Source organism: Garra rufa, chromosome 1 (assembly GCF_049309525.1).
Source record: "Garra rufa chromosome 1, GarRuf1.0, whole genome shotgun sequence".
Classification (NCBI taxonomy): domain Eukaryota; kingdom Metazoa; phylum Chordata; class Actinopteri; order Cypriniformes; family Cyprinidae; genus Garra; species Garra rufa.
In genome coordinates, this window is record NC_133361.1 from 29,982,690 (window position 1) to 30,008,947 (window position 26,258).

The 26,258-nt window shown below is 35.6% G+C and overlaps 1 long non-coding RNA gene across 1 annotated transcript; it reads right to left on the minus strand.

Annotated features, from left to right (window-relative positions):
* Nucleotides 1-1,779: 1,779 nt before the first annotated feature.
* Nucleotides 1,780-24,106, minus strand: LOC141291888 (uncharacterized). The gene is made up of 2 exons (XR_012340469.1): nucleotides 23,844-24,106; nucleotides 1,780-2,593 (listed from the first exon to the last, which is right to left on the minus strand). It is a non-coding gene; the product is annotated as an uncharacterized lncRNA (long non-coding RNA).
* Between the last annotated feature and the right edge of the window lie 2,152 nt (nucleotides 24,107-26,258).

Consider the following 26,258-nt stretch of genomic DNA (forward strand, 5'->3'; position numbering starts at 1 on the left):
CCAATATTGCACCCAATTATTGCAACGTCCTTTTCCCAAGATAACAGTTCTGACTGAGTTTTCTCCGACAATGCCTAATAAGTTTGGAGAACACCTGACAAGAGATCAGAGACCTTAACTTCATACAGAATCTCTCTAGATTCTCCAGAATCTCTCTCTTCCCAGCTTCATGTTGGTGCTTCTTCTCTTGAGTTTCTATAGGGTTCAGGTCGGAGGACTGGGACGGCCATGGTAGAACCAAAACCATCTGGAGAGTTGGAGTTTTAGAGAGTTTTAGTTTTATCTGACCATAGAAGCCAGTCCTGTTTGAAGTTTCAATCAATTTTTGACAAGTGAATATGCTGGAGTTTGTTTTTTGATGAGCCAGGAGGATTTTTCTTGAAACTCTCTGGAACAACATGCAGTGATGTAGGGGCCGTTTGATAATATTATTTTAGGCTTTCTGACCCCAAGACTCAACAATTCTCTGCAATTCTCCAGCTGTGATCCTTGGAGAGTCTTTGGCCACTTAAACTCTCCTCCTTATCATGCATTAGGATGATATAGACACACATCCTCTTCTAGGCAGATTTGTAACATCTTTAGTTGATTGGGAAGTCTTATTAATTACCCTGATGGTGGAAATGGGGATCAATGCTTTAGTTCTTTTCTTACAGTCACTTTCTATTTTGTGAAGCTCAACAAACTTGTTCTGCACATCAGAACTACATTCTTTGGTTTTACTCCTTGTGATGGATGATTAGGGGAATTTGGCCTTTGTGTTCCTCATATTTATAATCCTGCGGAACGGAAAGTCATGGCTGGACAATTTTATACTCCTATCCACCCTGGTGTGCTAAACTTTTTTAAATATTAATGGGAATATACTTCAGAGATATTTTACTTAGAAAAATTTCTAGGGGTGCCAATAATTGTGGCCAACATGAACTTGAAAAAAACAATTATTTCATAATAACCCCCCCCCCCCCCCAGTTTGAATTGTTTTACTTCAATGAAAGGTTAGAATCTTGTGAATTTTGCGAATAAAAGATCTAAAGGATAAACAATGCAGATTTATTTTCACCTTTGCTCATATTTACCAGGGGGGGAGGGGGGTTAATGTAAAATAAAATAAAATAATACAAATCCAGTAAATCACAAAGCAACAGAAAAGTGCAGTGGTCTTTTAAATACTGTTGTGGACAATGTGAAAACCATTTAAATAACTTTTTAATACACCTGCATATCATTAATCTGAATACTTTCAAACTCTTTAAGTCTCAAAGGAATGATTGAATGATTGGAGTGAGTTTTAATACACAGTTTACGCCTGGAAGAACGTAGCATTCAAGAGGTATTACACCAATTCAACATACACACAGAACATGATGAATGAATCCTTCTGGAGCTTTGAATATGACCATAGCTGGTCTGGTGTCCAATTTCCTTTACCTAAAATGAATGTGTTAATATCCAGGGAATGACGGGAATTCTGGAGCTGGCAAAGATTGTGTTGTCTTTTCTAGGCCAAAGAGGAAATCTAGCTCCCACCCACCTCGCGTCCTTAAAAGTCTCCTCATAAATGGAGTGCGTCCTTCCTCAAGGTCTAATGCTTATCCTCGCTCTCATTCCCAACATTACACAGAAATGACATCAGGTTCATTAATAGAGCTTGTTGTCTTTTATATGAATGTATGAGCTGAATGAAACTAGACATCGGTCTGCCGGTTACACGAAGTCTACCACTAGGTGGCATCATACCATCAGTTTTTATGAACACACGAACCACAGACAACAATAGGATTTTAATCGCTTTCACTTTATTGTTTGAGAGTTATCAGCGAAATTTTAAAATACACATCATAATATAATCAATATTTGCATTATATATTTTATAATTGGATCGTTTTTTAAACGACATCCCATTCAAGCCCAGACAACTAGCCTGAAGTCATTCATAGCTTTAATGCTAATAGGGAATATGCAGTTATGAGTTTTGGTCTAACCAATACTAGCTCTATTCACGACCTTACTAAGTCTTTTATACAAAACTATTAATGAACAAAGAATACACTGTGTTGACATAGCTATTCCACTATCTCTAAAATTTAGTTCGCTCATGAGGTAATTTAATATGGTAAATCATCCTAATCTGTCTTTTGTTTGCTGTGGTGCTTGTTAAAGGATTTAAATGGCCATAACTGGCCTTTGAATCCCAAAGTTCACTCCTTACATGGGACTCTCATGTGAAGCTCCTCACGGTCTGTTGTCAGGCAGGGTGAAGCTATCTGAAACAGGAGAAGATCTGCTCAACAGCCAAAGCCAAGGACTGAGATCTGAATATCTAGGGCAAGTTCCACAAACACTCACTCAATTGTGTTCTGCCATCAGCGGTAAATGAGCGATAAAGTTATGGAAGTCATATGCCTCTGCAGTCACATGGAAGGGGGGGAAAGAAGAGGGTTCTTAATTTCACGTCTGCATGTCTGCTTGTTTACTTCCTCCGAGAGCATCTTAAGATTGTAGACAATGCTCCTACTTGTTTGACTTATTAACTCCTGGCGCATGGGGTTTTCTTTATCTATCTCCATGAAGAGCATCTGGTTGCTGAAGGCTGAAAAACAAAACAACTGTAACTTGTAGACATAAAATAACGATGAAAAGGAATCAATCTTAATATGCGTAGTCTTAGACAGCATGACACCTTCACTTCTTCAGTCTTCAGAGTCCAAAACAATCTTACTGACTCAACAGTAAATGAAGTCATTTTCCCTCAGGTTCACACAGAATAACCACACGGACATAGTGTTGCACTAACGTTTGGCATTAAATTCATTTTAAAAGACTTTCTACAATATCCTAATGTGTTTTTGAGGGCTTCTGTACAAGTTCCCAGAACAACACAAGGGAAAGGCAACATGTAAACAAGATCATGAAGTCCCGAGTACAATTGTGCAATTGTCCCAAACACCTGGACTCAATCGACTGTTAAGTGGAAAACTAGGAAGAAATATCACAACCGGCACCTTTAAACACCTTTAACAAGTAGCTGCTGGGAAAAGGGAACAGGAAGGTCTCCAGTGGCTTCTTCCGAATGTTTTAAAGGAATCTAGTGATAACAATAAACAAAGGTTTTGTTAGTCGTAATGTCTTCAAACAGTAAATAAATGGAACATTTAGAAACATCCTTGCAATACACAGCTGAAGTCAGAAGGTTCAAACGCTCACCGATGCTTCAGAAGAAAAAAACTAGGCATTAAGTGCCAGGGGTGAAAACTTTTGGATAAAAATGAAGATGTGTATATTTTTCTTATTTTGCCTAAATATCATATTTTTTCATTTAGTACTGGCTTTCGGAAGCTACAGAAGATACTTATGTGTGTCCCAGAAGACAAAACTAGTTCAATTTCCCCTGATCTTCTATTTCAAAAGTTTTCACCCCCTGGCTGTTAATGCATCGTGTTTCCTTCTGAAGCATCAGTGAGCGTTTGAACCTTGTGTAATAGTTGTGTATGAGTTTCTCAGTTGTCCCCAGTGTGAAAATATGGATCAAAATCATACAGTCATTGTTGGAAAGGGTTGAAATACACAAAAATACTGGAAAACCAAAGAATTTGTGGGACCTGCAGGCAGTTTAACTGTTCAGGACAAACAAGAGACTCATGAACAACTATCACTACACAAAAAAACAAACAAACAAAAAAAAATGTTCTCATGTAGACTCTCAGGTCATAAAAAAATAACATGCATTTTGTATGATCCCTCTTATTTTGATCAAATAATTAACATTTTGTACTGTACATAACAGGAGTGGTTGCCAACTAAAGACGGTTAATAAACGTTGTAACATTACTACAGTTTCACCAGGGGTGTAATTGCTTCTCTTCAGAAAGTACTGTATAATTCAGTTCCCATGTGCAATCCTGCCTAGATGATCACCTTCATAAGCCATATAATTACTCTCAAGGTTTAATGATCTGCACTCGAACAGCTCTGCAAGTTGTATCAGCAGGTTTATTTGGAGCTTGGCATTAACTACTCATCCAACAAAAAAGAAGCATTCCTCATGTCTTTCCAGAAAAGGGCTTTAAACTCTTTTGGCTGTGCAGAAAGCATTATGATCACACGATAAGGCTGACCATGGCTTAATTGGTGTAACATGATAGCCTATTGCTGTGGCTTTCACACCCTGAGAGATGGATCTAATTGAAGTCTCTGGAGATCACAGCTAGCATATGGAGCTCCTTTCACTGTCTCCTACCTGGCAACTGGCACAAGGAAAGAATATCTAGCCTCTTTTTTTGGTCCCACAACCTTTGAATTGAAGTAACATTGCTATGAGGTTAGATGGCGTAGATGGTCTCACGACATTAGTTAACATGTCCGGTTTTCTGTGACTATTTGTCAATTCAAGTATGATTGTATTTTTTCCGTCTATTTTGTTCAAACTGCAAAACTGTTTGGATGGGCTACATGAATGAACATTTGTTTTGGCGCTACTGATCCAACATGCTACTGCCAATCTAGAGATGCCAGTTCATTTACTAAATGAGATTTTATTAAATTAACTGTCTTCCCTTTCCCACAAATGATCGTTGGAAACAAGTTCTTGACCAAAAACACTATAAAGCTTAAAGTAGCATTCAGAAATGATTTGACAAATAAAAAGATTGAATTTATCACAACAGGATTAGCGAATCATTATTGTTTTTTTTTATTATTATTATTAATGAGACTTTTGCTATTCCCCAACAATGTATTTAATGCATTTTCCTGTCTGGTTTGTTGATGTCAACACCTACACTTTTAACAATTGCTTAGATACAATACACATAAACCTAAAATAATTTATTAACTTAACATGCATGTACTACCATTCCAAAATGCAGTTTACACATCCAAGATAACTGTAAATTGAATCTATCAATTGAAACAACTCAAAAGGCTACAGTAAGTAACCATTTTATGAAAACTGGCCAACAATATTCCATGTTTAGATCATGAAAATTGCAGGATAACGACATTAGATTATCTGAAGGTAATATTTCATCATCAACCATTTTTAGACACTGTTTCTACGGTCCTATGTATCTATTTTCAAAACCATAGTAAAAAAGTGATATATTTAAAATACATTTATGCAATATTAAGTATAGTTCAAATCTATTAACATATTTACTGACATATATAAAACTGATAAATAAAGATAAACTTTATTCGGAGTACTACTTGTGCACAAGGCACAGTTCTCACTATTAAGCCTAGAATGTGTTTTAATATCACTATTAATAAGGATAGTATGATCTTTGAATAATATCAGTCTTTAAATGCAAGATATTTAAAGTGTACCTAAAGTATAAACTTGCAATAGTTGCACTTTAGCTCAATCAAATATACTTCAGTATATCTTGAGTTAGACCTCAGCACTACTTCCACACAATTTATGTTCATTAAGCACAAAATTAGTTGTTCTTGTTTCAATTTTGCAGATTTAAGGGATGTCAGTTTAGTATACAAAAGTACAATTGCAGGGTATTTTTATTAAGTACACAAAAATGTATTTGTAGTATACTGAGAATGAATATATTTTAAATACACTTTAGTATATGTGACCCTTGACCACAAAACCAGTCGTAAGTACATAAAAACAAAGTTGTTTCGACCTAAAAAAAAGTGTTTGTGCTGTCTTAAAATGTTAAGTTTAGTCAACATGAAATGTTGAGTTGTAGTACGTGAAAACGTAGATATTTGAGTTGAGTAAACTTAAAATTTTAAATCGGTACAAACACTTACTTTTTTAAGTTGAAACAACTTTTTATTTTTTTTACAGTGTAGCACGGATATATTTCTAGCAATAGCCAACAATACATTTTATGGGTCAAAATGATCTGAAAATGATTTCTTTCATGCCAAAAATCATTTGGATATTAAGAAAAGATTACCGTAAATATGTCAAAACTATTGCTAAGAACTTAATTTGGACAACTTTAAAGGCGTTTTTCTCAATATTTAGATTTTTTTGCCTCAGATTTCAGATTTTCAAATAGTTGTATCTCGGCCAAATATTTTCCTATCCTAACCAACATACATTGATGGAAGGCTTATTTATTCAACTTTCAGATGATGTATAAATCTCAGTTTTAAAAAATGACCCTTATAACTGGTTTTGTGGTCCAGAGTCACGTATTTCCTTTTTTAACTAGGGATGTTTTTAGATGTTTACACTTATCAACCCTTTGTTTTGCTTTTTATATTAAGCCAGCCAGTTATTTTTATGATTTGATTGTGTTTCATCAATAATATGAAATGTAAATACTGATTACAGTAGTTTTCACACTGCAAAAAATGCTTTTCTTACTTAGAATTTTTTGACTTGTTTCCAGCCAAAATATCTAAAAATTCTTAAATCAAGAAGGATTTTCTAGACAAGTAAAAATTATTTTCTTGTTTTCAGTAAAAACAAGTCAAAATTAAGTGCGTTTTTGCTTGAAACAAGCAAAATAATCTGCCAATGGGGTAAGAAAAATTATCTTGTTTTCTGTTTGAAATTGGGAATTGGAATTTTTTTTCTTACCCCATTGGCAGATTATTTTGCTTGTTCTAAGCAAAAACTCACTTCATTTTGACTTGTTTTTACTGAAAACAAGAAAATAATTTTTACTTGTCTAGAAAATCCATCTTGATTTAAGAATTTTTAGATATTTTGGCTGGAAACAAGACAAAAAATCTAAGTAAGAAAAGCATTTTTTGCAGTGCAATAATCGTTCTTTTGAATGAGATGGACAGACAGCTAGTTAGATAACTAGTCAGGCATAGATAGATAGATAGATAGACATGGACTTGTGATTGATACTTTCGTTTGATTTGACTGATGAACGAAATGTCTGGACTTGTAGCTTACAGCGAATCTTTTTTCTCAAACAACTGGCTGTTTCTCTGGGAGCAGTGACTCAAGTCGTAACCTGTCTCATCTGTTTCAGCCGAGAAAGTCTTCCCTGGCCTTGTCATATAAACATGTAAATGAAAGATAGGGAAGCGCTTCCACTGATCCATAAGTGCCCTCTGTCTTTACAGATGTTGCACACACTGTCATGTAATTTATGTGCATCTTGTCCTTCACTTTGAACCTATAAATCCATTCAGTGGGCAGAAACATTGAGGATGTGACTCAGAAATAAAAGCCATGTGCACTGGCTTCCTTTCTCATTTCCCCTTGAAAAAGGCCCAAGACGCAGCAGCCGCAAGAGCACACAGGAAGTAAATCTTCAAGGACTACCGCTTGGGAATCATCGCAGCGAGTTTCCCCCAAAACCCAAAGACACAGAACAGCTCCTCGACAAGAAAAATGGCAGCGATGAGACAAACATGCTAGCAAATGAATGTCAGATGACTGCCAGCCACCTTAATGCATGAAGCTGGGCTCAGCTTTTATTCAAAATAGACATTCATTCATTTGGTTTGGCTGTGAGGGGGTGGCATGTGGTTTCAGTTAAGAGCTGAACTGCTAGGGAGCTTCGTCTAATGTGTGCGTGTCTCTCTCTTGCTTCTCCCTGACCCCATGACTCATGACAGCATGGCTACGCTCCTCTCCCACACAACAGGAGCATTACAGATACACAGAATGCAGACTAATGGTTTGCCACGCGGTAATACCCCTGCAGGAAGAGGATGCATGGATCATAAAATTTAAGCCTTGCAAGGCATTCATCGACAATAGAGCCAGTCAGCATTTTCCTCACCCCCTCTGATCTCTTTAATAGATCAAGGGAACAACAACACATCTCAATAGATAACTTGCACTGTAGTTGACTTGTGCTTTCTTTATGTAATATTGGGAGGTGAGGTGCTCGGGCCAGATGCCATTTTCACCACAACATTATGAAATGTCTTTTAAAGAATAGTTCGAGTTAAAGAAATAGTCCATCCAAAAATGAAAAGTCTCAGCCATATCCATATGACTTTCTGTCTTCTCTAGAACATATTTTGTATTTGGAAGTATGTTGGGAACCAAACTGTTTTAGTGCCATATGACTTCCAAAAATCAACAATTCTCAAATTGTCTTCCTTTATGGAACATTTGAAACTAAATGAGGGTAAAATTATGACAGAATGTTTGTTTTTAGGTAAACTATTCTATTAAGTTCAATCTACATTTTTATTTTTCATGTTCCATTATAAGTGTGTCAGGGTAACCCAGATTTGTATTTTTTTTTGTAGAAAAATGGTAATGTAGATTGTATTGAACTTGAAATATTCCTTTACAGGAGTAGTTCACTTTCAGAACAAAAATTTACAGATAATGTACTCACCCCCTTGTCATCCAAGATGTTCATGTCTTTCCTTTTTCCAGTCGTAAGGAAATTATGTTTTTTGAGGAAAACATTTCAGGATTTCTCTCCATATAATGGACTTCTATGGTGCCCCCGAGTTTGAACTTCCAAAATGCAGCTTAAATGCAGCTTCAAACGGCTCTAAATGATCCCAGCCCAGGAAAAAGGGTCTTATAGCAAAACGATCGGTTATTTTCTAAAAACATTTACAATTTATATACTTTTTAATCTCACACAGAGTACACACAGAGCTAGACAAGACAAGCATTTGAAGCTAAAAAGTATATAAATTGTCTTTTTTTTTAATAAAGATCGTTTTGCTAGATAAGAGCCTTCTTTCCTCGGCTGTGATCGTTTAGAGCCATTTGAAGCTGCATTTAAACTGCATTTTGAAAGTTAAAATTTGGGGGCACCATAGAAGTCATTATATGGACAGAAATCCTGAAATGTTTTCCTCAAAAAAAAAAAAAAAAAAGCTCCTTATGACTGAACAAAGAAAGACATGAACATCTTGGATGACAAGGGGATGAGTACATTATCTGTAAATTTTTGTTTTGAAAGCAAACTACTCCTTTAATATCGATATTGCATCAAGGATCCATTATGAATAAAATTTACTGTACACTCAAAGGGATGAACAACCTTCAAAGGGATAGTTCACCCGAAAACAAAAAATTCTGTCATTAATTACTCACCCTCATGTTGTTCCAAACCTGTAAGACCTTCGCTCATCTTCAGAACACAAATTTAATTATTTTTGATTAAATCTGAGAGCTTTTTGGCCCTGCATTGACAGAAACTGACATGTTCAAGGCACAAAAATGTAGTAAGGATAAGTTAAAATAGTCCATGTGATATCAGCGGTTCATGAAGTTGGTATGAAGCTACAAGAGTACTTTTTGTGTACAAAGAAAACAAAGACAACTTTATTTATAATTTCTTCTCTTTCTTTTCAGTTTTAGACATGCGTTCATGACAAACAAAGCAGAGCACTAGGGCTGCAACAAACAATTATTTTGATAACCGATTAATTGATTATTTCATTCATTAACCAGTAGACTTCGATTGATCACTCAGCTTTTGCAATTAGTTAAAATATTGAGTTGCATATATTCTAACAAAGAAATAAAGCTATTCACTTCAGCCTTTGAAAATTATATTAATTTATAATGTATTTCAAATACATTATAAATGATTTGGCACACAAAATGAGATGACAGACAAAAGTAACTTAATGACAAATCATTCTGCCAAGGATCTCCTTTTGTAAGTCATATAAATAAGAAATAAGCTTTATATTTAGATAAACTATTTTATTCACAACATAATCTCTCTTAAAATACCTTATAGGGTTATAGATTACAGTTGAACCACTGATGCCACATGGACTATTTTATTGATGTCCTTACTACCTTTCTAGACTTTGAACATGGTAGTTGCGTTGATGTCTATGCGGGCTCTGAAAGCTCTTAGATCTTATCAAAAGTATCCTAATTTGTGTTCAGATGAACAAAGGTCTTACAGGTTTGGAAAGTCATGATGGTGAGTAATTAATGACAGATTTTTTTTTTTTTTTTAACTGTCCCTTAAACATCCACGGAATCTTTCCATTGGACAAAATGTTCTTCATAGTAAAAAAAAAAATTAAGCTATTCACAATAAGAAAGAAAAATGTTTATTTAAGAACTGTTCACTAAAAGATTTCTTCTGGAATCCAAAAAAAAAAAAAGATTCCTCCATGCAATTGCTGCGGAAACCCCCCTCGCTTTTAGAACCTTTATTTTATGGAATGTTGAGACATAAGATGTTTTCAGCAGCAGTCAGAAGCCAATGTACTGTATCACAGGAGCATGTAGCCAGTGTGTGATGCGCTTGTGATAACCACAAAGGCAGTGTAGAAAGCCAAAGAGCATTATCCATTACTGAGCCCACTGGCAAATCAAAACAACAAAACCAGCATTGTCAGGTCTGTAATCTCTTTTAAATGTGCACCAGATGGCAAGACAACTTTGATAGCATGTTTGGGGAGAGATAATTATTTTCTAAACCCAGGTCTTTAAAGTTTTGTACAGCTAATCGTCTTGATATATCTGCTGTGGTGGCAAACTATCTACTTTTGGGGTTGCAAACAACAGCGGTCAACAAACAAGACAATAAAAACATAGAGAAGATGTATCACTATGCAGTAATGTCGTTAACAGTGGCAAAGCTGTTGGTCCCCTTGTCATCCAAGATGTTCATGCCTTTCTTTCTTCAGTCATAAAAAAATTATGATTTTTGAGGAAAACATTTCAGGATTTATCTCCATATAATGGACTTCTATGGTGCCCCGAGTTTGAACTTCCAAAATGCAGGTTAAATGCAGCTTCAAAGGACTCTACATGATCCCACCCGAGGAATAAGGGCCTTATCTAGTGAAACGATCGGTTATTTTCTAAAAACATTTACAATTGGTGTACTTTTAATCTCTACACAGAGTGCACACAGAGCTAGACAAGATGAGCATTTGAGGTTAAAAAGTGTATAAATTGTCATTTTTTTAAGAAAATAACCAATCGTTTTGCTAGAGCCATTTGAAGCTGCATTTTAGAAGTTCAGATTTGAAGGCACCATAGAAGTCCATTAGAGAAATCCTGACAAGTTTTCTTTAAAAAAAAAACATAATTTCCTTACAACGGACGAAAGAGAGACATGAACATCTTGGATGACCAGTGGGTGAGGTGTGTACATTAGTAAACCAGTAAAACGTCAAATATTTCTTGACAACATTTAAGCAATAAAGATGTGTACACAGATTTCAGTATTCAGTATTCACTGATGTGGTTTTTAGAAGTCTGATTCCAGAAAAACCCTTTCAAATCAATTTTTTTGCGGTTGTTCTGAATCACTTAAGTTATGAATTTGAGTTTGAATCCATGGATACATAGGTAGATGCCACATTCGACCGCTCCAGAGATGTTAACGCATTCGTCATCTTGGAACGGTCACTCACACTAAAAATCTATCCAATAGTATGAACAATTCTGCGCCTTGTTTACAAGCAGAGGAAGATGTACGCTGTACATAAAATAGTCTTCGGAAACTTGTCTGAAGATTTCGACTGAGAGGTTGACTTGCAAATTTTTTCCCAGCCATACTTATTTAAACCAGAATATACAGTCAGAACGCCAACTCCTGCCTTTGTAAATGCACCTCGAAGACACGGAAGAGAAGAAATTGATGAATAAAGTTGTTATTTTTGTTTTCTTTGTGCACAAAAAGTATTCTCGTAGCTTCATGAAATTGTAGTTAAGAAAACACTGATGTCACATGGACTATTTTAACAATGTCTTTACTACCTTTGCTGGCCTTGAACGTGTCAGTTGCTTTGCTGTCTATGCAGGGTCAGAAAGCTCTCTGATTTAATCAAAAATATCTTAATTTGTGTTCAAAAGATGAATGAAGGATTTAAGTTTTTGGAAAGACATAAGGATGAGCAATTAATAACCGAATTTTCATTTTTGGGTCAACTATCCCTTTAACAACACAGAGGAGCAATATGGTTGGAAACTCTTATAAAACATTTTTTTTCCCCAGCTGAAGAACGATAAAAACATTGAAAGCTAATCAGAATTTAAAGAGTTCAAGCATTTCACCAAAAAATGAATGTTTGGTCCTCATTTACTCACCCTCTTAGTCAACCAGCATTCTTCAAAATCTCTTTTTTTTGTGTGTGTGTTCAGCAAAAAAACAAACAAACTCAGGTTTGGAATGACATGAGGGTGAGTAAATGGTGACAGAATTTTTATTTTTGGGTAAACTCTTCAAAGCAGCAGATGACAAAAGTGCAGCTTGTGCATAAATAAACAGACTGTTATCATCTGTAAACCTTTTACATGTTTTACCATGGAGCCATTCTTAGTTTTACGCTTTTTAAAAAGAGATCCCACATTCTTTTCCATTCATCAGTGCTGGAGCTCTGCAGTCAGATACTATATTGGCGTTTTTAAAAGCAAAAGTGTAATCGGCCCCTTATTGCTATCACTAGGAAGTCAAAAAGTGTTGCCAAATTGGACAGACACTAAAGGAAAAGGAAAGAAGGGTTGTTATAGTTTTGTCAGTTTGTGTACTTGGTTTTTCCCAATGTCTCCCCCTGTTGATCTGCGTGATTTGGTTTAGTCCTTGTTAGCATCATCCTCTTCACCTGTCTGTAATGATAAGTCACCATTTATAAGTCTGTCTCTGAGTTCAGTTCTCTGTTGGTCTTTGATTTATGTTACTGCAACGTGTGTGGATGTTTTCCGTGTTCCTGATTTGTCAGCAATTTATATACTTTTTAACCTCAAATGCTCATCTTGTCTAGCTCTGTGTGTACTCTGTGTGGAGATTAAAAAGTATATGAATTGTAAATGTTTTTAGAAAATAACCAATCGTTTTGCTAGATAAGACCCTACTTCCTTGGCTGGGATCACGTAGAGCCCTTTAAAGCTGCATTTAAACTGCGTTTTGGAAGTTCAAACTTGGGGGCACCATAGAAGTCCATTATATGGAGAGAAATCCTGAAATGTTTCAACTTCTATGGCACCGTGAAACAGCTTTATTTTTAAAGTGTAGTTTAAAGTGTGAAAATGGCTAACATTATCTCTAAAAATTGGAAATAGCCAGAAATGATCAAAACTAAAGAAATGCAGTGTACAAAGTGTCTATTTTCTTCGGTTTAAAACGTTTTAACGACTCAGGAAAGGAATATCAGCCTGTATTTTTGTGTCTTGTTTAAAGGAACACTCCACTTTTTTTGGAAATAGGCTCATTCTCCAACTCCCCCCTAGTTAATAAGTTGATTTTTACCGTTTTGAAATCCATTCAGCCGTTCTCCTGTTCTGGCGATATCACTTTTAGCATAGCTTAGCATAGATCATTGAATCCTATTAGACCAATAGCATCGCGTTCAAAAATGACCAACGAGTTTCCATATTTGTTGTATTTAAAACTTGACTCTTCTGTAGTTATATCATGTACTAAGACCGATGGAAATGCAAAGCTGCGAGTTTCTAGGCTGATAAGATTAGGAACTACACTTCCATTCCAGCGTAATAGTCAAGGAAGTTTGCTGCCGTAATATGGCCGAAGCAGGCGGAGTATTATCAGAAATGAGTTCCCAGCTAGTTTAGCATTTGCACATGTGCTGCGTGATAGTACTGCTCCTGCTTCAGCCTTATTACGGCAGCAAACTTCCTTGACTATTACGCTGGAATGGAAGTGTAGTTCCTAATCTTATCAGCCTAGAAAATTGAAGCTTTGCATTTCCACCGGTCTTAGTACACGATATAACTACAGAAGAGTCAAGTTTTAAATACAACAAATATCGAAACTCGTTGGTCATTTTTGAACGTGATGCTATTGGTCTAATAGGATTCAATGATCTATGCTAAGCTATGCTAAAAGTGATATCGCCAGAACAGGAGAACGGCTGAATGGATTTCAATGGGGGGGGGGGGGGGGGTTGAGTTGGAGAATGAGCCTATTTCCAAAAAAAGTGGAGTGTTCCTTTAAAATGTGAACTTTTCTCTTAGTCTAATGAACAGTTCTGACTGTGTTGCAGCTAATGCACCACAGTTTCCCACACCGGATCAATATCTGTCTGTCTGCTTGTCTACTTTTGAAAAATATGTTTAAAATGATATCCACTCATGAAGACTACAGTCACATCAGCAGCCAAAAAAAGCTATTTTATTTTACACTGAGCAGACTGCCTCATGGGGGCATGATTGAGATCATATGACTAGCTGAATACTACATTTATCTTGGTAACCCCCCATTACCAGACACTGGACACATTCGCTCAGAGAATAAATGAATCATGAGCACTGCAAATAGATCAATTCCACAATGGAATCAGTAAACAACACATGATGCTGCATACACAGTATCTGTAAGTTGAAGACAATAAAGTAAGAATTCTGTGCAATATAACAGGATATAAACAACAGTAAGAACCAACCATTGTTTAAAATAAGAGATACCAGGTTAGCAATATTTAAAATAATAAGCAAAATTGCAAAAAGTTGAAAACGTGAGCTGTGGATTGTGTCTCAAATATAGTTATACTCTCATGGCAGAAGCAGCAAGGTGGCATTTGATGCTCTCTAATGACATGCACCCTGTTTTCTGTTCAAACTTTCAGTTGATTTCTAAATATAACTGCAGGGAAAGAAACTGTAAACATATTCCTCTTGCATTGCGCAAGAGCAAAACAGTCACGTGTGATTTTCCTATATATCTTACCCTGCTGACACCTGTGAGAATCATTGCACGGAATGGTGTTTCTACAAACCTGTTGCGCACCAGCAGAAGAATTACTGCATGGTTACGTCTTGACGTTTAAGATATACCTATCGACATTTACAAGCACTGTAACAGTCATATTTAACACCGTGGTATTTCCTACCCTGCAAATTAAGTGTTTGTTCTTGTTTATGAAAGGTCGCTTTATGAAGAAAACAGCATGCATGAATTACTTCTCTAATTATGGCTGGTGATTTAAGGCCTATGCGATTCACTGTATGAACTGTGGAAAAACAGGTTTTACAGGCCTATTGTGAGCCATATTGATGATTTGGTTGTTTACATTAGTTTTTAAACTGTAATAATTGCATTCTCAGCTCATCGTTTCAAGACAAGTTTATTTCCCAAAAGATTCAGTGCAATTTGTCTAAACCTCACAATGCCTGATATTCCGTTGACTAATAAACAAACATAACTGTACTGATTTAAATTGACAAGCTAATGAAAAATTATACCATTCTTATGTAAATTTGAAAATTATACTCTTTCTACACAGTCTATCACATGTAAAATTATCAATTATTTATCCATTTAATTAAAAGGATAGTTCACCCAAAAATAAAAATTCTGTCATTAATTACTCACCCTCATGTTGTTCCAAACCTGTAAGACCTTATATATATATATATATATATATATATATATTTAGAGAGCTTTCTGACCCTGCTTAGACAGCAATGTGCCTGAAATGGTCCCACACTGCAAAAAAATATTTTCTTACTTTTTTTTTTTGGTTTTGTTTTTTGTTTTGTTTCCAGCCAAAATATCTAAAAATTCTTAAATCAAGAAGGATTTTCTAGACGAGTAAAAATTCAAAATTGGCAAGTCAAAATTAAGTGTGCTTTTGCTTGAAACAAGCTAAATAATCTAACAATGGGGTAAGAAAAATAAACTTGTTTTCTGTTTGAAATAAGATTTTTTTCTTACCCCACTGGCAGATTATTTTGCTTGTTCTAAGCAAAAAAAATCACTTAATTTTGGCTAGTTTTTTTCTGAAAACAAGAAAATTATTTTTACTTGTCTAGAAAATCCATCTTGATTTAAGAATTTTCATATATTTTGGCTAGAAACAAGACAAAAAAATCTAAGTAAGAAAAGCATTTTTTTGCAGTGCAGGCCCAAAAAGGTAGTAAAGACAGCGTTAAAATAGTACATCAGTACTATTGGCATCAGTGGTTCAACAGTAATTTTATAAACCTTAAAGAATTCTTTTTGTGCACAAGGAAAATAAGAATAATGACTTTATTTAACAATTCAGGGTCTGAAAGCTCTTGGATTTATATATATATATATCTTAATTTGTCTTCTAAAGATAAACAAAGGTCTTACAAGCTTGTAACGACATGAAGGTGAGTAATCAATGACAGAATTTTTGGGTGTACTAACACTTTACATACCCTGTAAGCACTGAAATTAGGCAGGTGATGTTTACAAAACATAAATCTTTTTTTTTTTTGTTCTGTATAAGCCTGCGGCTTTACCCTGAGGACAGGGTGAAAGATGTAGATTACAGAAGAGAGAAACGCTTTAGTTGCCTGTTTCCAAAGTAACTTTTTTTGTTTGATCTGTCTGTCTAGTATTGAGACATGCACGATGAGCATAATAAAAAAATCATAACACTCAGGAGGCACAAGCTGTGAGTTCTCACTTATATTATGCCTCAACCAATCACTACTCTAGAGGTTCGCTTGTCTGAGCAAACGATAAGATCTTTTAATCAGTTTTTGATGTTTTAAAATTAAGCTAATATAACAGCTTAGTTTATAATTACGCATAATGGGCTTTTCTTATAAGATCAAATAATGTACACTGACAGTGATGACAGCTCCACACAGAAATATCGACTTTACTGCTAACTTCTGTTTGTGTAAAATGAATAAAGCAAGATCAAACATGAGAACAGATTAGGAGAAATTTAGCATTACATCACTTGCTCACTAGTGAATGGGTGCCGTCAGAATGACAGTCCAAACAGCTCATAAAAACAGAATAATCCACGAGTAATCCACACGATTCTATTCAGTCCATCAATTAATGTACTGAGGGTTTGCACTTACATCATGATTTGGTCAGTTTCCCGGATGCGCGAAATCAATTGATCGCATGGTTAATGTACAACTGAATACGCTGTTCTGCTAATTTATGCTGTCTAAACCACGGAAAAAATGTGTGGAAGCTGCTAAATCATATAGAGAAGGACTTAGTAAGCAGGAAAGGGGGCAATATTTTGAGTTAATTTTTGGTAAAGATACATACGAGCAGTATTAATGAAGATATTAGCCTAATATTTCACCTACCTGACTGGAAACGATAAAAACAAACATGAATGTTGTCAAGATTTTCATGCAATGGAAATCCTGGTTCAGTATGGCCAACCATAAACGCCTTTTGTTCCTCAGACAGTTTTTTGCACTCTGCTACTTTATTTATTACAACTCTTGGCAGTCTATAGTACTACAAATGTTTTTCCTGGTCCGACCGAATAGTACAACCCAAAACATGACAGTAATTAACCATTTTCAACAGCAATAATCAGCAAAATATGCGAGTTTCGTTCAGTTCAGTGGCATTGTTTACATTTAATATGGCGAGACATTGAAAACACTCTATTGTGAAAGGATATGTTTTTAAATTCACTTTTAACTGTCACTTTTAGGTAAAATATCAGTCTATAAACCAATAATAATGCTTCCTCCAGTGAAAAAGTCCATCTTCTGTTGTCATCTCATATCAAAAGCCACTGACATATTTGTTTTGAACTGTTTTGGCTTGTAAACGGTGCTTGATCTGTGCATATTTCTGTCCTGAGTCAGACGAAACAAGCTTTTCACTGGGGAAAGCCATATTATGGATAGAGGATGAGATGAATGGAACAGTTTTAAAGAAATAGTTCACCTGAAAATGAAAATTCTGTCATTAACTGCTCACTGTCATGTCATTCTAAACTCGTACGACCTTCGTTCATCTTCGGAAAAAAATTGAGATATTTTTGATGAAATCTAAGAGCTTTCTGGACCTGCATAGACAGCAACACAACTACCACGTTCAAGGTCCAGAAAGGTAGTAAGGACATTGTTAAAAAAGTCCATGCGACATCAGTGGTTCAACTTTAATATTACGAAGCTACAAGAATACTTTTTGTGCGCAAAGAAAACAAATAATTGCAACTTTTTAATTTCTTCCATGTCAGCCTTTGACACACGTACACAAAAGAAAAAAGTTGTTATTATTGTTTTCTTTGTGCACAAAAAGTATTCTCATAGCTTCATAACATTAAGGTTAAACCACTGATGTTGCATGGACAATTTTGGCAATGGTCGTTAATTTTCTGTCTATGCAGGGCTCTCGAATTTAATCAAAAATATCTTTATTTGTGTTCCGAAGATGAACGAAGATCTTACTAGTTTGGAACGACATGAAGGTGAGTAATTAATGACAGCGTTTTTCTTTTTTGGTGATCTAACCCTTTAATCAAATGGATTAATAACTGACTTGAATTACTTGTGGATTATTGAGATGCTTTTATTAGCTGTTCAGTATCTTAAGCTGACGGCACCCATTCACTGCAGAAGATTTAATGGTGCGCAATTAATGTAATCCTAAATATCTCTAAATCTATTTCAGTGAACATCCTGAATAAGAGTATTTTCATGAAATGAAATGTTCATTCCTATTCCTTTAAGGATTGTGAGAACCCTTTTTGTCAGGGCAAGATTCTACATGGGGTTTCTGACAACCCAAACCATTTCATGTAAAACTGTTAATGTGAACTGCCAACTCAGCACAAATGGCTCTCCAGTGCATTCTTTAAAACTGATTCAGAGGCCCTAATGACGTCAAAAGGAACAATAAGCAAGTGACTACGCTTTAGAGAGTCGATATGTTTGCCGTTTTTAAGATCTCATATTTAAAGCACTTGTTGCTCACACTGTTTGCTTTCCAATTTATATCAATAAACACTATGAGTGCCACTGAAATCTATTACAGTACAGGCACCACAACTCTGTCATGTGAAGTGAGTTCAGCGAGGAAGGATGAACTGAGGGCTGTGTGGGGTGTCAATAATTACTTTTCCATCTGAAACGCTCCCTTTCTCCTATTACCATGAGTTGAGCCGTAACAGAGCCACAGAACAGAGAAAGCACCACAGCTAATTCCAGCAGGACCTGTGCCCAGTGCCCAGAGATTTTAAAGACATACAAGCCAGAATGCAAGCCAAAATGCCTGCAAAATGATATGTTACTATAGTGATTATGAACCATAGGCTGTTCGATTCTATTAAAGATGACTAAAAATAGACACTGAGTATGTGAACGTTTACTACTCAATAATCTCAAGTATTGCACTTTGGCAAGTCGTAACAAAACTATCCCCTACTAACATGTGGCATTAGGCTCTTCACATTCTTGGAATCACATCCTGTTCCCTCAACTAGCAATAGACCCCTTGTTCTTATAATAACATGGCATGATATGTTTTAAAGTGCACCAAAGATCACTCTGATGAAAGTCTCCATTGCTTTTTTCTTCTGTTTTTAATGATCATTCCTCTGATTTGGTTGTTGCCCCTTGTCATAAAACTGCCTGTATTGTTTGTGTAATACTCCAATCTACATTCATTCTTGTCAGCAATAGCTTTGGGCAGCGTCTCATAATTAAATCATGACTGATGTGAATGGCCCCTGTTGAGTGTCAAACTCCTATACAACCATTCACGACCAGCATTCTTCGTAACGACAGACAAATGATTTCGATATAGCTGCGAATTTACTCAGACTGTAAAAATTCCTTTGGTGCTTGTCTGTTCTGTCTGTTTGAGCAGCCCTCGGGGGACGTGCCCATTCTATATGTTTCAGCAAGAAGATCAAACTGTGCATGACATAAAATGGAGACTGAGAATGAAAGCGGATTGTTGCCACCATCAGCTGGATGACAGAATGCTTGAGTAGATGCAGCAGATGCTTAAGGCGTTTAGTGAACTGCCTTCGGTGCACAACGTAATTGTGCACTAAACATAATGTGAGATATTCCCAAATGAATCAAAGTGGTGGTATTAGCAACATTAATTTAATGTAACATACATAAGGGTAGGCAGACTGTGGCGGTTAGTCCTTGGAATACACAACTTCATCTGCAATAAGTGCAGACTACGCATTCATAATTTATGCATGTAAAATCTAAAATATAAATGGTGATCAGTGCAAGAGCAATAAGGATTTTTAGGGGCATTATGATGGTGAAACTGAAACACAAGTGCCCCCAAAAGCCCCTCATTCTCCCTGCGGCATTATATTTAGACTTCAGCGCAATTTCAGATCTTTTGCTTTAGTTGATTTTAACATCCATGGAACCTTTTCGTTGCACTGGAAAAAGCTTCTTCAGATTATTAAAATATTCTTTGCTTTGCTGAAATTAATGGTTCTTTTAAAGTGAACCCCAGGTATTAAGACTTGCATGGCTTAATATAATTTAAATACGTCTCTTAATGAAATACACAGTAGAAAACCAATGAATGACTTACGTTATTAAAAAAATCCACATTGTTTCATACATATTTTGGACTATGGATGGATGCCATTATTTCAATGACGTGAAGCAGCTGCACTTCCTTGAGCTACTGGCGCTAACTGTTGCTATTTTTACTGCGACACAACTCAGAAAATAAAATACTGATACACTGTAAAAAGTTTTCACCAGTTTCAACTTAAAAACTTAAGTTTAGCAGCTGCATTCAAATTTTAAGTCAAATCAACTTTAAAGTACAAGTCATGTCAACTCATAAGTTAAATCAACTTAAAAGTACAGGTCATTTTAAATCATTTTATTGGCGTGAGTTGAAATGAATAGTAGTTTGAAGTTTATTTAACTTAAAATTTTAAGTTAAATCAACTTAAAAGTACAAGTCATTTTAACTAATTTTATTGTTGTGAGTTGAAATGAATAGTAGTTTGAAGTTGATTTAACTTAAAATTTTAAGTTAAGTCAACTTTAAAGAAAAAGTAATTTCAACTATAAGTTAAATCAACTTAAAAGTATAAGTCATTTTAACTAATTTTATTGTTGTGAGTTGAAATGAATAGTAGTTTGAAGTTGACTTAACTTAAAATTTTAAGGTAGCTGCTGAACTTACATTTTTAAGTTGAAACTGGTAAAAACGTTTTACAGTGTACGATTCCATGTTGTGCGGCTTTTGGTTGTAATTTTCATTTGAAAGGCAACAGTGATGCAGCCTTCACTGCTTTTCCTGGTGATAAGAAGAGTAGAAAAGAATGGAAAGATGCCTGTGGATGAATAAAACTTACTAAAGATCTGCATCTTTGTTCTCTCCACTTTAGCCCTGACGCCTTTGTGGTTTTTTGTAGAGCACAGCTACTGAAAGAGCTTACAAACACTAGATGCCATCCTGGCAGGATGTAAAAATGCTGACGCTTGTCTTGACGCCGCTGCCACTGAAGGAGTTTCTCAGCGCGGATTTCACTCGATATCTGGGGCATTTAGACTCTTCCTGGGGAAAATCGATGGTACGACATTTGGTTTAAGCCTATGCTTATATCCATCGTCACCTATAAGCTCTTTCAGTAGCAGCAGTAGCTCACAGAGCGCCACCATTTTACATCATAATGGTGCCCCCATAGCCCAAAACATGTATAAAACAATGTGGATTTCTTAAATAATATAAGTCTTACATTGATTTTCTACTACATATTTCAGTAAGAGACATCATTTATGTCATACTAAGCCATACAAGTCTTAATACCCAGGATTCCCTTTAAGAAATGCTCACTGAAAGATTCTTTGGAGAACCAAAAATTGTTCTTTTATGCAATCACTGTGAAAACTCCCTATGTATGATTAAACAAGTTTATGCACAACTTTTATGCAATAAAACCATTTGCCTCAAAATCTCCAGGCACAAACATGTCAACATGATGTAATCTTATTAAATTAAGTACACGTGACTGATATAGTTGATTGAGAAACTACTGTATTTATACTCCTGTCATGCTGTGAGAGTGAGTCCCAGAAGCGGGACTTTGCGGGCCAGTTGGATTGAGATCAATACTCATCTTGCCCCCAAAGTCCCGTCACTGAAATCACAACGCATATATATCCAAACACTGACAGATGACTAAATAAATTTACCACAGTTATGACTAAAGCATTCATTTCCTCTGTAATTTGTCAATCCTAGATATGACTAATACTAACCAAAAAATGTGTTTTTACACATTAGAAACAAACCAGCACTGGGTGAAATATGGACAAATCCAGCAACTGCACTGCAAAAAAAAAAAGGCTCATCGTACTTCGTTTTTTTTTTTACCTTGTTACTAATCAAAATATCTGAAAATTCTTAAATTAAGATTGCTAGATAAGCAAAATGACATAATATATTTAATCTTCTTTTAAGATAAATGCACTTAATTTAGTTTTGCCCCCCTGGAAACAAATAAAAGTATCGTATTTTACTTACCACACTGGCAGATAATTTTACTTATTTTAAGCAAACTGCACTTTCTTTACCCCCCTGGAAACAAGACTAAATACCATATGTAATTTTGCTTATCTTGTAAACGCATCTTAATTTAAATTTATTTATTTATTTTTTTAGATATTTTGACTAGAAACAAGACAAAAATACTAAGTAAGATAATCTTTTTTTGCATTGTGGGTTGTTTTGACCCAGCGGTTTGGTTAAATGTTTAACCCAGCCTTCTGGGTAGTTTTATTTAACTCAGCTATTGCTTAAAAAAACACTACATTTCTTGCTTAAAATGAACCCAAAATAGGTTGGAAATGATCATTTATTAATATGTTCAATAAATGAACATTTATTAAGATGTTGAATACATAATAATTAAATAATAAACTTTTAAAATTGCTTCTTAGTAAATGTTCACCTTTTTTTGATTATTGCTGATGCATAGTAATTATGTGTCTGATTTTTAATTTACAACCTATTTTAGGTTAATTTTAAGACAGACATATGTGACAAGTTGTAAGAAGCACGGGTATATCTGTAGCAATAGCGTATCAAAAAAATTATCGATTTTCTCTTATGCCAAAAATCATTAGGATATTAAGTTCATGTTCATGAAGATATTTAGCAAATTTTCACACTGTAAATATATCAAAACCTCATTTTTGATTAGTGATATGCATTGCTAAGAACTTTAAAGGCGCTTTTGCACCCTCATATTCCAGATTTTTAAATAGTTGTATCTCAGCTAAATATTATCCTATCTTAACAAACCATACATCAATGGAATGCTTATTATTCAGCTTTCAGATGATGTATAAACCTCAATTTTAAAAATTGCCCCTTATGACTGGTTTTGTGGTCCGGGGTCAACTATAGTAATTTTTAAACAATAGTTGAGTTAAATAAAACTACCCTGAGGATAGTGTTAAACTTTTAACTTAACCACTGGGTTAAAACAACCCAATTGCTGGGTTTGTCCATATTTTACTCAGTGTTGGGTTGTTTTCAAGTGTACCAACCACATAACTTGTATGATCCTATAGCTGTAATTACTGCCATATAAGCATTAGTTTGACATACACATCTCTGACTGATGACAGAATACTTCCTGACTGTAACACAGAAACATGCATTTTATGAGAAGCTGCGGTGAAACGATATAAGTGTTATACAAATAAACATACCATGTTCATTATTTTGATATTTTTATGCTTGTTTCAATGACATTTGATTATAAAATAACAGCAAGTGACCTTCTTCAAGCCATGGTTTCAAGTGAAAAATGTTAGAAATATGCATTGCCAACAAAACGGATCACATGAAGTTTCCAAGCATATGGTTTGCGGAAGAGCTCTTTAAAAACCCTATTAAGGGCTTTTTGTTAGCAGACAAATGGGCGTCAATTGAGTCCCAGACAGTGTGTTCGACTCCCTAGAGAGTTCAGGTACTCTCTCAGACACAATCTGTCTGCCTCTGTCGGGAAGCAACATCCGCGAAAAGCAGCAATATGCACCTAAAATGTCACGCTGTTGCTGGAAAAGACGCATCCCGTTGGCGATCTCTATATGTCCGCGTTAAATCCAACCGCAAATTTTCCTTGTAACGATTAGCAGAATGTCTATTATGACATCATCAGCGGAATTAATAAGTATTCTGCCCGCTGCCCCGATTCCGATCACACCTGCCATTGAAAAGACGCGCAAACGCATAATATCGCTGGAAACTCACCTCGCATGAATAAAGAAGCGCTGTGGGATTGAAAGAAACATCTGGCTGCTTTGCATCAGATGTTGTTTCTTTAAGTGCACGCTATACGTGCTCCCGCTGTTGAGATGAGCAAGCGTCTAGAGCAGCAGACTGACTCTGTGCATGTTAAGATCTCTCTGCTCGTGCATTGCTTCATGGTCACGCTACTAGGTAAGCAGGGGCCGTGCAGGGGGAGATGACATTTTCAGCAACACACGCCAATTGTGCGCTAAATTCCTTGCGGACATTTCTCCAGTCTATTAATGATCATCAATTGGTGGCAGATTGTAAAATCGCTCACGTGTGCGCGTCCTGCAGCCCGACGCTTTTCTTTTGCTTTAAAAGGGAGCGAAGTTAAACACGTGGAACTGGATATGGAGCTGGCAGTTTCTATTTTCCTAGAAGTCATTTCCAAATATAGAAACTAGGAAGGGACGTTCTTAGAAACCCTGAGTCCTTATGGCCGAGTTTACTTATTTTCACTGTTTTGTCAGCTAAATAGATTTTTTTTTGTCGTCATTGCATCTATCCGTTTAGATTTTTTATTTATTTTTTGGACTGAAATGTCACGTTAGTTGAACGGAAGACCTAAATTACTTTAACGATGCAATTGTAGAGTAGCCTGTAGCTTATATGTAGTTCTATATCGCTCTTTTTTTCTGCGTTGCACGATCGTACTGGAAAATCCAGCTAATACCAGCTTGAGCTGGTCTAGCTGTTTTTTCCAGTAGGGGTTACAAATATGTCAGACGTGGAGTGTTTAGATACATGAAAATATGTGATTTATTAATCTGCAATCAAACCTGTAGGATTGCAGCACTGATTTGTTGCTCTCTCTCGCCCTCTGTTGCTGAAATTGTGATGGTGCTTTTTGCCAAAGATGATTTTACAGTGATGTGTCACATCACACAACCGACAATCACGCTTCCGGGTTCCTCAGAGTCAGACAAGATGCTATGCTGATACATTATTCAGTGTGTATAATATATTCATATTAATGATTTATTAGTGATACTTGCTGTTTTATAATATGTGGCCCTGGACCACAAAACCAGTCTTAAGTAGCACGGGTATGTTTGTAGAAATAGACAAAAATACATTGTATGGGTGTCAATCAATATTATCGATTTTTCTTTTATGCCAAAAATCAGGATTAGGATATTAAGTAAAGATCATGTTCCATGAAGATATTTTGTACATTTCCTACCGTAAATATATCGAAACTTTTTGGTTATTATAATAGCCTATGCATTGCTAAGAACTTTAAAACATTAAAAAAAAAAAAAACTTTAAAAGCGATTTTCTCAAGATTTAAGATTTTTCCTCATTTTCCAGATTTTCAAATAGTTCAAATAAGCAATGGAAAGTTTATTTATCCAGCTTTCAGATAATGTATAAATCTCAATTTAAAAAAAAATTGTGACTATGCTTATGACTGGTTTTGTGGTCCAGGGTCACATATAAGCCTAGATTTATTTTATTTATTCAGCATTTGAATTTGTCTGACGTGTTACAGGTCGTTGAATAACGAAAAATTGGCATATAAAAGTACAAAATAAAATTGAACATACTTATCAGACCTACTAGATGTATTATAAGAGTTAAATTCATTACATCTAATAACAGCTCTCTTTTTATTTTAGAGTATTTATTATTATTATTAGCCTATATATATAGGCCTATATATATATATATATATATATTTTTTTTTTTCAGGTTGGTCAGTCGGGGCTTATTAGAGGCGACCGTAATGACCTGACTTGCTTATTAAGTCAGGTTGTAGCCTACTAATCCACGGACAATGTTGGAAATATAAAATCTCTCGAATTTAAAATCTTCTAAAAGCTTAAAAATATAAATAAAATATAAAATAAAATAAAAAATGGGTGTTTCAGCCTCCCACATTTGACTTTGACCGCTGCATTTGAATGGATGCCAAACAAAATCCGTGAACAATCCGGAAGTGGCGCCACGGAGTGTTTGTTTGTAGTAAAGTCCCTTTAGTATGAAGTCTTTGTAGGCTACGCAACTTATCCAACTTTATCTGATAGCAGCAAATCAGAAGGAAATGCAAAAACAACCCGGTGCATCGTTAGAAGTATAGCACACTTTATTAGGCGACTGCGTTATTTTATGTAGACTGCCAATAAACAAACCCAATCAACAATACAACGTTCACTGCCTGTTAGTGAGATTTCTCATGATGTACGATAGTGATTTTCAACTCAGCTTCTGGTGACCCACTGTCCTGCTTTAACACAGCTGGCCGAAATTTCAAAGTGATAAGAGCAGATGTGTTTGCTGAGGGCTGGAGCTGAACCCTGCCTGGAGGAAGGTCGCCTGGGTCCAGAAGCAGAGTTGATGAACCCCTGTATAGGCAAATCTTATCATGACCAT